We start from the raw sequence: 13,657 nt of genomic DNA, 5'->3' as shown, positions 1-13,657 counted from the left end.
ATATAAATATAAGTATATACAAATATACATTTGTGTGTACACATATGTACATTCTTAAAAGTATATAAATTCATACATATTGTAAGGATGGGATTTGTGCAAGGGGGGTGGGATGAAAGGAGCCAGAGAAGGAGTGGCTGACAGTTGGTGACAGTTGGGAGACTAGAGGGAATTCTGGGAGATTCTCTGGAAGAGGGAGAAAAAAAAGGGGTTCCAGCAGTGGACTGAGGAGAGAGGGAGGAGGAGGACATCTCAGCTCGAATCCAGTCCTGAGGGCTTCCTGAGGATCTTTCTTTGGACATTGAAACCCTGATTCCCTGGTCAAAGATTGCATCACATCTTACCCAACAGGACTTCAACAATAGAGTCAGTTAAGTTTTTGGACTCCATTTTGGGAGCTATCTCTTACTCTCCTTCCCTCATTACCCAGCCTTGCTGAGAGACCCTTTCCAGTCTATCTTACAATTACAGAAAAGGATAGAAATAGAAAATAGAAATAGAATTTGAAGGAGAAGAGGTAGGGGGAGATGCTTGGGGTTGGGAACCCCAAAGGTTCTCTCCTGAGTGAGAGATTCCATAGGAATAGAGAAGAGGGAACCCCAAATCCCTCTGCCCTTCACCCCTTTCCCCAATCCCTGATTGTGATTAATAAAAGCCATTCATTAGTCAGATAGTGTTCCAGAGTGCCTGAGAGACAATGAGAGAGGGGAACCACAGCTTGGACTAGCTGCCTCCATCTTAGAGCCAGACCACCCACTGTGAAGTTGACTGATCTTGGGGGAGGCTTGTGTGAATCCCACCCTCATTCAGAATCAGATTGGGATACCACATACCTCATCTTATAGGGCAGCCTCGCCCCCAACTCCTGTGGGGCAGCATGACCATCCAGGTCACCCAGTTTCATGGTGACACCCCCTCAAAGTTTCCCAGAGTGTATATTCGGTGGGAGGGGAGAGCTAGAAGAGAGTCTCACCATCATAGACTCTCTCTCTCTTTCTCTCTCTCTCTGTCTCTCTGTCTCTCTCCCTCTCTATCATAACATTGGTTACTTGACTCTCATTATTACAGTTTTGGCAGAGGATGTCTTTGTTCTTATAATATATATGTATGTGTATGTTTTAGTTATTTATGTATTTCTTATCTCCATCATCAGAATGTAAGTTCCTTAAGAATGTGGATTGTTTTTTTCTTTGTATTGTATCTGACACATAGTAGGTGCTTAATAAATGTTTAAATGATTGCTGATTGATTGATTGAACAAGAATCCCCTACAAAACACACCTGAGCAGTGTGATCCAAGCTCTGCTTGAAGATCTCTGAGATCCTAGTTACCTTAGGAAACACTCCATTCCACTTTGTCAAAGCTCAGATGGTTAGGAATTGTTTGAGGGCTTTTTCCCCCCTTTCATCAAGCTATATTTATCTCTTACAAGTTGACCATAGCTTCTACTATTTCCTCTTTGGGAACAAGCTAGAAAAGCCTAATCCTTTTTCTACAAGGCAGTTTTTCAAATGCTCAAACCCAGTTATCACGCTCCACTCACTCCTTAAGTTTTCTCTCCTCTGTCACAAATGGAAATGAGATCTGTGTGGCAGGCTCTTTTGACCTGTTCTTATTGAAGCCTTGCTAGTTCTTCCCTTTGTAATCCCTAAAAGCTTCTAAGAACTAATGAGTTAGCTCTGTTTAGGGAGAGAGTTGGTAATGATAACTGCGACACCCTTCTAAATGCTAGCAAAATATTCTTTTAATAATAGTGCTAGATTTTTGCCAGGAGTTAAAGTCAAGCTCACTATAGAGGTTGCAGCCTCTGCCTTCTTCCATTTTGGGAAAATGGAGACATTTGGCCTCTTACAACCCTTTAGCTCTTCTGCTGTATCCCATGGTCTTTTAAAAATCACTGACAACAGTGGCAATCATACATGCCAGTTCTTTCAGTATTATAGAAAATAGTTTGGTATTGGTGACTTGCAATCCTGGAAGATAGCTGGGCGTTCTCTTTATAACTACTCGCTTATGGAGGGTTTTAATTCCAGATGACCTTTTTGTCTGGCTTTCCCAGGCCAGAGTTCATTCACTTTGAAAGAGAAAATAGGAACCAAAAAAGATTTGAGAAATTCTGCCTCTTCTCTGTCATCCATCATCAATATCCTATCCAGTCCAAGTAGCAGTCTTATTCTTTCTTTGGTCTCCATGATAACCTGCCCCCATGCCCTGCCCCAAGACATGGCTAAATAAACTAGTTTGACTCTTCAGAGCTTGTATTATCATCTTCAGTTCATTTTGGGCTTTATGATTCCTGGCACTATTTTTATAGGATCATACTCCTATTCTATGTTTATCTACAGTAACCTATCCTTTCTTTCATCTTCTCTACTTGTCTTTTTATAATCCAAGATTTTACAATCCAGTTGAGTTCCCTGTGGAATGACGTAGGTCTTTTTTTAACAGTTCCTTTTTTCTACTAACTAGAATCATTTCTCTTTGTGTCTTCCATTTATGAATGAAAAGAAGCTTTCCATCCTTCTTGAGAAGACTTCTCTCTAGAGAATTTTAGGTTGTAGAATCCTTTCTTACCTTTCCCCTAAGTGCTACAAAATCCATTTCCCCAAGATTTCAAGTGTGCTAGACTTATCAAAAATTTTGGAAGGTTGAGGCAATATGGCATAAATCTAAATGAACTCTCCAAACATTCCTTCTCAAACCTTTTTTTTAACCTTTTAACCTTTGCTTTCTGTCTTAGTAACAGTAGTCTTAGAAACAGAAAAACGGCAAGGTCTAGGCAATTGGGTTTTGCTCAGGGTCACCAAGCTAGGAAGTGTCTGAAGTCAGTTTTGAACCCAGGTCCTCCTGACTCCAGGCATAGTGCCCTATCCACTGTGCTGCCTAGCCACCCCTCAAATAACTTTAAAATAACACCTGAAATTTTTTTGCTGTAGCAGAGCCAACAAAAGGTCAGAGTGCCTTCCTAAGACAACTTATGAGGTTGGCCAGAGAGATCTGTGACACCGGGTTGGAGACTAGTCTGGAATGATTGCAACTACAACACCAGTTGGGGGTCTCTGAAGCAGTGGGGACAGTGGCCACCAAAGTTTAGGGAGCTCTCAGTGCAGAAACAGCAAAGGGGTCAGACAATTGATCAGAAAGGGATTGCAGGGGACTCTTTGCTAGCACTGTGTACAGTTTTTACTGACTGGCTACTCTTTTGCTCATAAGCAGATTTAGGTTGTAGTTCCAGGAAAGAGAGGAGAGCTTGCTCTTGATCACAAGGGAACAGGGGCCTTGGTCCCAATTTCAAGACAAGGAGGAGCACTGGCACATGCAACTACAGGGGAGCAGGGGCTCTTCTTGGGTAAGGACCAGAGCTCAGACAAGAAGAACAATGGTCATACTGCTGCCAAGATAATATCACCTTGAAACCACTGAAAAATTGGAGACCTCCAGAACCAGCTATAAAGACAGCCTGAAGTTTAAGACAGTACCTCCTTAATACATGAGCAGAGGCTTACTGTAACATAAAGGTCAAAATCAAGAAATAAGCTGAAAAAATGAGCAAACAGAGGGCAGCTGGGTGGCTCAGTGGATTAGAAACTAGGCTTAGAGACAGGAGGTCCTAGGTACAAATATGACTTCAGATACTTCCTAGCTGTGTGACTCTGGACAAGTCACTTGGCCCCCATTGCTTAGCCCTTACCACTCTTCTGTCTTAGACTAATCCACAGTATTGATTCTAAGATGGGAAGTAAGGGATTTTTAAAAAGAGTTAACAACAACAAAAAAACACTTGAACATAAAAAGTTACCACAGTTTGGGGAAATGTGGGAAGCCGTTCTATGTATTAAAACCTTTGGAGAAATAAGATCAAATTTAGGGCCTGTTATCTGGATTCCCTACGTGACCAATCCAGGCTGAGGCAGTCTTTGTGTTTGGTCCTGGTCACCTGAGCCCCAAAAGGCTCTGGTACCAGCAGGTAGGTTAATCCAAAATCAACTTGATCCCTCCGAAAAGGCTATTAGGAGTCATTTAGAGGAACAGAGTCTGTAATAGATATTTTATCTGGATCCCATTACAAAATCATCGGCAAGTAAAACTGTGTGTATGATTTTTCTGCACTGCATGTCAGGAATGCAGACAGAATGGGCCATCTAAGATAAAAATCTGAGGCTCCTCTTTTGACTCAGTCTTTGATCCCCACCTTTTTTACAATTCTTATTGGAAAACCTTGAAGTGGCAGACCAGCATCTACTGAGTTAATGATTCCTCTCTTTGATAATTAAGAAGCCTAAACCCTAACAAACATTACTTAAGATAAGTCTGCATACTTAGATAAGTATGGCGCTTTTAGTCTTGACTTTATTTGTCCAGGTGTCTATAATCCTGGAAGACAGAACTCAATAAGTGAGCATCTCCATAAAAATATTTCCTCTCCCAGAATTATCCCTACTAATGGATGGTTGGAATTTGGCCATTGTCTTGGTACTTATACCTTTACTCTTTAGACTTTAATGGGTTATGTATAATCTGTTACCCCTTCATAGCTGTGTTCTTTGTTTGAAACCAATATATAATAAACTCCCAAGCCCACAGATTTTGGGACAGCATGGGCTAACCACTAGTCTAGTTGTTCTCATTTTCTTTCTCCTGCCTTAACCATCCTATGCCACCACGCCGCTCAGGACCCCAAAAAATCATATAGAGGCATGGCCCCCTATAGGGAAAGATAAGACAACATTGTGAAAACAGCTACCAAAAAAAAAAAAAAAGACTTAAAGAAAAATGATAATTGAGCCCAATCTCAAAAAGAATTCTTATAAGAGTTAAAGAAAGAGATAAGAGTAGTAGAGGAAAAAATTGGGGAAAGAAATGAGAGGTTGCAAAATGTCAGAAAATTATTATTAAAATCTAATTTTGAAAAAACTAAAATTAAAAAAAATAAGAAATTAAAAAATTAGAACTGAGCAAATGGAAGTTAGTGATTCTTTGACACAATAAAACACAACCAAAAGAAGAAAAAGTGAAATAACTCTTCAGGGAAAAAAATAAAACAACTTGCCTGGAAAATAATCAAGGAGACATAATTTAAGAATTAGAGGACTACCTGAAAAGCATGATCCAAAAAAGATTCAAGACAGCAGACTTCAAGATAGTATAAAAGAAAATTGTCCCCAATCTCAGATATAGAGGGTAAAATAGGAATTGAAAAAAGTCTACTATCAGTTCATGCAAGAATTCCACAAATAAAAACTCTCAGGAATATTATAGACAAATTCCAGAGTTCCCAGGGCAAGGAGAAAATATTGCAAACAGCAAGGAAGGAACAGTTCAAATATCATGGAGTCACAGTCAGGATCACAAAAGATTTATTAGCTTCCACATTAGAGTAGAAAGGCTTGGAATATGATATTCCAGAGGGCAAAGGAGCTAGAAATATAACCAAAAATATCTTACCCAGAAATTTTGAATATAAAGTATTCTTGATGAAAAGACCAGAGATGAATAGAAAGTTTAACATTCAGACACAAGACTCAAGAGAAGTATAAAAAGGTAAACATTTAAGAGTATTCACTAGAACTCAATGAGGTTAAACTCTTTACATTCCTATATGGGAAGATTATTAACTCCTAAGAACTTACCATAGTTAGGATATTTAGGAAGAGCTGGCAGAGAGAGAGCATAGGGGTGAGTCAATTATATTAGAATAATCTCAAAAAAACTAAGGGTGAGACAGAGGGGTAAACTGGGAGAAAAGGGAAAGAAGTGGTAGAATAGGGAAATGTTCTCACATAAAAGAGTAACAAGCAAAGAAGGAATTTTATAGTGGAGGGGTAAATGGAGGGTGGGGAGCAGCAATGCCTCCCCCCACCACTCCCAGGATTGGATCAAAAAGGAAAAAAATATATATAATATATATACATATATATATATATATATATATATATATATATACATACATACACATACACACTCAGTTGAGTATAGAAATATATCTTACTCAATAGGGAAAGAGGAGGGGAAGAAGGGGAAGAGGAGAAGAAATGTGGGAGAGGAGAAGATAAAAGGAAGGGTTAAGGGAGGCAATCATCAGAAGCAAACCAGGCTTGAAGAGGGATAAGATATAAAGAGAGAGCAAGAAGGATAAACAGAATAAAATGAGATGGAGGGAAATGCACATTAATCGTTATTGTGAATGTGAATGGGATGAGATCACCCATAAAAAGGAAGTGGATAGCAGAATGGATTAAAAACCAGAATCCAACAATATGTTGTTTACCAGAGACATACTTGAAACAGAAAGATGCACACAAAGTTAAAATAAAAGGCTGGAGCAGGATCTATTATGCTGCAGCTGAAATTAAAAAAAAAAAAAAAGGCAGGGAGAGCAATCATGATCTCAGACAAAGCAAAAGCAAAAATAAACCTAATTAAAAGAGATTATCAGGGAAACTATTTTGCTAAAAGATACCATAGACAGAAAAGTAATATCAAATGTGTTTTTATCAAGTTTCTCTGATAAAGGCCTCATTTCTCAAATATATGGGGAACTGAGTCAGACTTACAAAAATAACAGCTATTCCCCAATTTATAAATGGTCAAAAGATTTGAATAGCTTTTCTTTCAACCCTTACCTTCCATCTTAGAATCAATACATTTGTATTGGTTCTAAATTAGAAGATTTCTAAGGGCTAGGCAATGGGAGTTAAATGACCTGCCCATAGTCAAAACAGCTAGGAAATGTCTGTGACCAAATTTGAACCCAGGACCTCCCATCTCTGGGCCTGGATCTTTATCCACTGAACTACCTAGCTGCCCCAACATACAGTTTTCAAAAGAAATCAAAGCAATCTATAGTCATTGTACAATGCTCTAAGTCACTATTGATTAAAGAAAGGCAAATTAAAATAGCTCTGAGGTGCTACCTTACACGTATCAGAACTGACAAATGCTGGAGGGGATAAGGAAAAATAGGTAGGCTGATGAAACTGTTGGTGGAGTTGTGAACCATTCTGGAAAACACTTTGAAACTATGGCCAAAGGGCTATAAAACGGTGCATACCCTTTGACCTAGTAATGCCACTATTAGGTCTGTATGCCAAAGAGATGACAGAAAAAGGAAGAATCTCTATGTACAAAAATATTCATAACAGCTCTTTTTCTGTTGGAAAATGATTGAAAATTGAGGGAATTCTCTTCAAGTGGGAAATGGCTGAACAATGAGGCATGTGATTATGCTGGAAGTACTACTGTGTTATAAGAAATGATGAGGGGGATGATTTCAGAAAAAGCATGGCAAGACACCTATAAATTCATGTAAAGTAAATCACTGTGCACAGTAATAGCACTGTTGTTGAATGATCAACTATGAAAGATATGACTCTAATCAATACAATGATCCAAAACAATTCCAAAGGATTTTTGATGAAAAAATGCTATCCATCTCCAGAGAGAGAAATGATAAACTCTGATTCAAAATGAAGTACAATTTCTTTGCTTTATTTCTTTTTTGGAATATGGCTAATATGGAAATATGTTTTACATGATTTCACATGTACAATTGATATCGTTTTGCTTGCCTTCTCAGTGGAAGATTAGAGGGAGGAGAAAGGGATAGATTTTGGAACTCTAAATTAAAAAAGAATGGGGCAGCTGGGTAGCTCAGTGGATTGAGAGCCTGGCCTAGAGACAGGAGGTCCTAGGTTCAAATCTGGCCTCAGCCACTTCCCAGCTGTGTGACCCTGGGCAAGTCACTTGACTCCCCATTTACTACTCTTCTGCCTTGAAGCCAATACACAATATTGACTCTGAAATGACAGGTAAGGGTTTAAAAAAATTTTAAGTATAAATTAAAAAAGAAAAGAATGTTTAAAAATAAATAACAAATTTATTGTTTTTAAAAACTCTTTGATAGACTATTGGTCATTTAGCTCCAAAGTTCCCTTTGTTCTTTCATCAGCTAGTTCCCCCCTGTTGGTTACAATGAGGCCTAGAATAGTAGGTCCTCTATCTTTTGAGGAATAAAATTGAAATTATTGCAAAAGATTCTTGACCGCCTCCTCCCATAACCATTTTCCTAGGTTGTTGATGCCAAGCTTTACTCTGTCTCTGGTCTCCACATTATTTAATGTCTCCTAATCCACCAAGGTACAAAGTTTTCTTTTTTATTCATAGGCATTTGCAAACAAAGATAAATAGGGCTGATCTAGGTAAAATGGGCAGTCTTTTAAGTGTATTAGATATTGCTCATAGATATGGACCTGGAAGGGACCAGTCATTCAGGCTAAACCCTACCCTTCATTTTACAAATGAAGAAACCAAGATTCAAAAGAGCGAATTGACTTGCTTAATACCACATGGGTAAGAAGTCAAGAGTCTGAATTTGAACCTAGATCCTTTGATTCCAAATTCAGTATTCTTTCCAACATACCAAGATGCTTTCAGGCCTTCCCTTTGTACTCCCTTAACTCCCTCTTTGGTACCCCTTCCTGTCTCTTCAGGCTTTCATCATTTCTCTCTTTTCTATTACTCTTAGCCTAGGGAAGCAGGGGAGGATTTGATAATATCATGAAACAGATGGCCCTGACCAGCAGTGACAAGTTTACCTGTCAATATATATAGAGAATGTGCCTACCACTTCAAGGGACCGGCACACAGCCTGTGTGGTTTTTTTAAACCCTTACCTTATGTCTTAGAACCCATATTAACTATTGGTTCTAAGACAGAAGAGAGGTAAGGGCTAGACAATTGGGGTTAACTTATTTTCCCATGGTTCCACAGCTAGGAAGTGTCTGAGGCCAGATTTGAACGAAGGATCCCTGATCCCTAGACTTGGCTCTCTCTCCACTGAGCCACTTAACTCCTCCCTACAGTAGCATGTGGTTTTGAGGATGATGAAATAAAGCACCGAATGGTGATCAAGCACAAAAATTTTCTATTGACACTGTAGATGTTAGGCTAATGACCAACCAGCTGCAACCATATGGGAGAAGCCTAAAGCAAAATGGCTTGCACTTGAGAGATTGTGGAGACAGAATAAAATAAAATAGAGTATCGATTAGGAATAGGGAGCAATACTGAGAGATCTAGAGTGCTCAGTACTTAACCCAGAATAAGCTCTTAACCATGCTTTTTTTCCCTTACTAAGAAACAGGTTGAGCAGTGGTCTCCCCTTTCTGAGTTCAAATCTGCCCTCAGAGACTTACCAGCTGTGTGACCCAGGGCAAGTCACTTGACCTTGTTTGCCTCAGCTTCCTTATGTATAGAATGAGCTAAAGAAGGAAATGACAAACCGCTCCAGTATCTTTGCCAAGAAAACCCCAAATGGGGTCACAAGGAGTCAGTCACAACTGAAAAGTGAAACAACAAAAAGTAACTGGTTGACTGTGCAAGAACAGAAAAGGATTGCTCCCCTGTATGTTCTGTATTGGGGAGAATATGAGTCTTCGGAGCCCATATTTATCTCTCACCCCAGACTCCTTTTCCAATTTGTGGTTGCATGGAAAACAAAGATAACAATGTGGTTTTATGAGCAGAGAAAAGAAAAACTGATCCTTATGGATAATCCTGTTAGAGATGTTTTTACTACTTTGGTCAAATGTTCATCTAATTATTCATATAACCTGTAGTAATGAATAAACATATTGAAGAAAGAGTTAAAATGGAAGAGTTTCCCAAGTTGATTGGAAGCTAGGGCCAAGGTATGATTGATTAAATCTAAACACTGGGGAGAAAAAAAAAACCTTTGTAGACTAATAAGATAAGCTTTGTCACCAGCAAAGGCATATATCTAAGGCAAAAATGACAGCCAGGTCTCTAAGAACTAGAGAAAATTAGACGATTTCATGATCGTGGTATGCATAGAAGACCACAAAAGCACAGTTAGCTGATTGCACCATTCCCTATAATAAATAAAAACAGGCAGTGGTCAACAGTATCCCCTGAAAGCTATAATCACACACAATTTGATCAAAACTCATCTAAACTCATGTTGGTTCTCCCAAGTATTTGCATTTTCAGGGCTTTTGTTTCTAATTATAGAACAAAAGACAGGCAAAATGGTACAGTGGAAAGAGAGATGGATTAGAGCCAGAAAACAGGCTGAAATCTTGAATCTTCCTCTTACTTCCTAATTATGTTGGGCAAGTAGCTTACCTGCTTTGGACCAGGGCCTTGGTTTCAATATCTTTTTTTTTTTTAACCCTTGTACTTCGGTGTACTGTCTCATAGGTGGAAGATTGGTAAGGGTGGGCAATGGGGGTCAAGTGACTTGCCCAGGGTCACACAGCTGGGAAGTGGCTGAGGCCAGGTTTGAACCTAGGACCTCCCGTCTCTAGGCCTGACTCTCACTCCACTGAGCTACCCAGCTGCCCCCTTTTGGTTTCAATATCTATGGAAGATGAATCAACTAAATGGCCTCTAAGATCCTATCCAACTCTTATTTTATAATCCTATATTGTTGTTCAGTCATTTCAGTCATGTTCGATTCTTTGTGACCTCATCTGGGGTTTCCTTGGGAAATATACTGGAATGATTTGCCAATTCCTTCTTCTCCAGCTCATTTTACAGATGAGGAAACTTAAACCAATGAAATTAAGTGACTTGCCCAAAGTCACATAGCTAGAAAATGTCTGAGACAGGATTTACTCTTGGAATCAGGATGATCAAGATCCAAACCCTATATCTGACAATTACTCACTGTGTGCCCTTGGGCAAATCAGCTAATTCCTCAGAGCCTCTTTTAATACTGTAAAATGTCTTTACTAAGTCACTGATAAATTAAGATTTATATTGATTGAAGGAATCCCCACACTGAAGAAATCATAGATACTCCACATATCTAGGATGTGAAAGTTAAAGAAAGAAATGAAAATAGTCCTTTGGCCCTGGCCATCTCTTACTGGATAACTCAAACCCTCTCCTTGATTTTAAGTAGAGTACAAACACTTAAAAATTCGCAATTGAACTTTTCTTTTTCTTCCTATAGGTCAGTAAGAGAATTTGTTTCATTAACCTTTAGTCTGACAAATTCTCTTGTCACATTTTTTCCCCCAAAGGAATATACAGAGTTTTTTGTTGTTTTTTTTTTTAAGACTTATTCGTATGTATACATATGGCTGGTCAAACTTAGAGGCAATAAATAACTAAAAGGCAATCAAATGTTTGAAATCCTACTATGTGTAAGAACACAACTGAAAGGACTGTACACAACAACTTCCTGACTTCAAGCCCTACTCGTTATGCTACTTTACAGTTTCTGGGAGCTGACAAAACTTTTGGAGAATATTGGTATTTTGCCTCTCATCTCTTAGTTTCTTTTTTTAATCTTTACCTTCTGTCTTAGAATCAATACTGTGTATTGGTTCTAAGGTAGAAGAGTGATAAGGGTGAGGCAATGGGGGTTAAGTGCTTTACCCAGGGTCACACAGCTGGGAATTATCTAAGATCAAATTTAAACCTAGAACCTCCCATCTCTAGGCCTAGCTCTTAATCCACTGAGCCACCCAGCTGCCCCCTCATCTCTTAATTTATTATTATTGGTACACAAATGGGACAGAACAAGGTATACACATTCAGAGTTGCCCAAAGTGTAGATTCGTTTTATTTGACTATGCCTTTTACAAGGCCGGGGGGAGAAGTAGATGGAAAGTTTGGGCAGTAAGTAAGTAATGATGTAAAAAAAAAAAATGTCAATAAAGGGCACCTAGGTGGCACAGTGGATAGAGTTCTGGGCTTAGAGTCAGAGAGAGCTGAGTTCAAACCCAGTTTTATGTTTTATTTATTTTTAATTTTTTAGAATATTTTTCCATGATTACATGATTCATGTTCTTTCCCTCCTCCCCCCCAAACCTCCTGCCCACCCTCCCCATAGCAGATGCATAATTCCACTGGGTTTTACATGTATCATTGAGCAAGAACTATTTCCATATTATTGATAGTTGCACTGGGGTGTCAAACCCAGTTTTAGACATTTAAAAGCAATGTGACATGGAGCAGACCACTTAACCTGTCTGCCTCAGTTTCCTCAACTGTAAAATAGTGATAATAATAGTACCCACCTCCCAGGTGATGGTGAGAATCAAAGAAGATAATATTTGTAAAGTACCTGGCACAGAGAAGGCAAATAATGATTACTTCCTTCCATAAAGTATTTTAAAGGCTTTGTTTTTAAAGACATATGTTTACAGACATATTCATTTTTAAATTTTAAAATTTTAACTGCTTTTTGCTCACATATAACATTCTCTGAATATCATCAGTACTTAACTGCCACAGAGAGAAGCACAAACACCTGAAAATAACCCCTAAAGATCATCTCTAGGAGAGAAAAGAATCAGGGCTCCTTTGCAGTTTCTTAAGAAAAACTCAGAACATCCAGGTAAGACATCTTGTGAAAGAGACTGAGACCTAATTGAAGCTTTATCTCAGAATGAGAACATTCTCAATGGGCCTTTCAGAATCCTGAGCAGCACCACTCAGGATGGAAATAAGTATATGAGAACAAGTTGAAACCCTTCTGCACATTGTCCTGATTATCTCCATGTTGTTTGGAAGGACCATTAGCCTGTATTTGAGGGAACAGAAAAAAAATGTTTTTAATTCACTACTCTGTGAGGAAGAGAAAACGAACACTAATGTATGACCTAAGTAAGAAAAAAAAAAGGCAGTTGAAATGTGGTAGGAGATTAAATAGAACAAAGACCACTAACTGAAGTACTAGGCTGGGAAGGAGAAGGAGGAAGTAGAGTGAGGACAAATAAGGCATCTGGCAAAAAAAAAAAAAAAAAAAAAAAAAACTATTCTGAAGCCATGAACAAATAAAGAAAATTATTTAAAAAGCTCTTCCGAAGGGCACAGGAACTAAAGGCAGGCAGGAAATGAATGAATGAACAAATGGAAAGAACAGACAACTGAAACTAATGGCAGTAGATAGTAATAATAATAGCTCTAATCGCTCATACTTATAGAGAGCTTTAAGGTTTTCAAAGCACTTCATAAAAATTATCTCATTTGCTCTTCATAAGAACTCTGTGGTGTAGGTGCCATTATTATCATCCCCATTTTACAGATAAGGAAACTGAGGCAGACAGAGGTTAAATGACTTGTCCAGAGTTTACAAAGTTAATAAGCATCTGGGACAGGATTCAGACTCATTTCTTCCTGACTCCAAGTCAGTCATTCTATCCCTGGTGCCACCTAGCAGTACAGAGAAATAGGGGGAGAGAGGAATCAGCCCTCATAAGGATCAAAGAAGAAATGAGAAAGAAAGAAAAAATGTGGAATTTGCTACAGTCAGCACCAGTTGGAATGGAACGTCCTCTGAATTTATAGTACAGACAAGCCAAAAGAGCACTGTGCCAAGGCACTCTGGTAAAATCACTCATTTAAAAATTTTATACAGTAAATTCAGTTTATGAGACTTTGGAGAAAAACTTAATAATGCCCAACAAAAGGAAATGTTATGCATACAAGCCTGTACTGAAAGTATCTGAGGGGGAACCTCTCTCTCTCTGTCTCTGTCTTTATCTCTCTGTCTCTCTCTTTTTCTCTCTTTCTAATCCTCTCCCTCTCTACATTTCTCTCTCTCTCTCTCTCTCTCTCTCTCTCTCTCTCTCTCTCTCTCTCTCTCTCTCTCTCTCTCTCTCTCTCTCTTTCTCCGCCCCCTCA

The sequence above is a fragment of the Gracilinanus agilis genome, chromosome 4 (assembly GCF_016433145.1).
Source record: "Gracilinanus agilis isolate LMUSP501 chromosome 4, AgileGrace, whole genome shotgun sequence".
NCBI lineage: Eukaryota > Metazoa > Chordata > Mammalia > Didelphimorphia > Didelphidae > Gracilinanus > Gracilinanus agilis.
The sequence above is the reverse complement of the archived record's forward strand: the minus strand, read 5'-3'. Positions refer to the sequence as shown.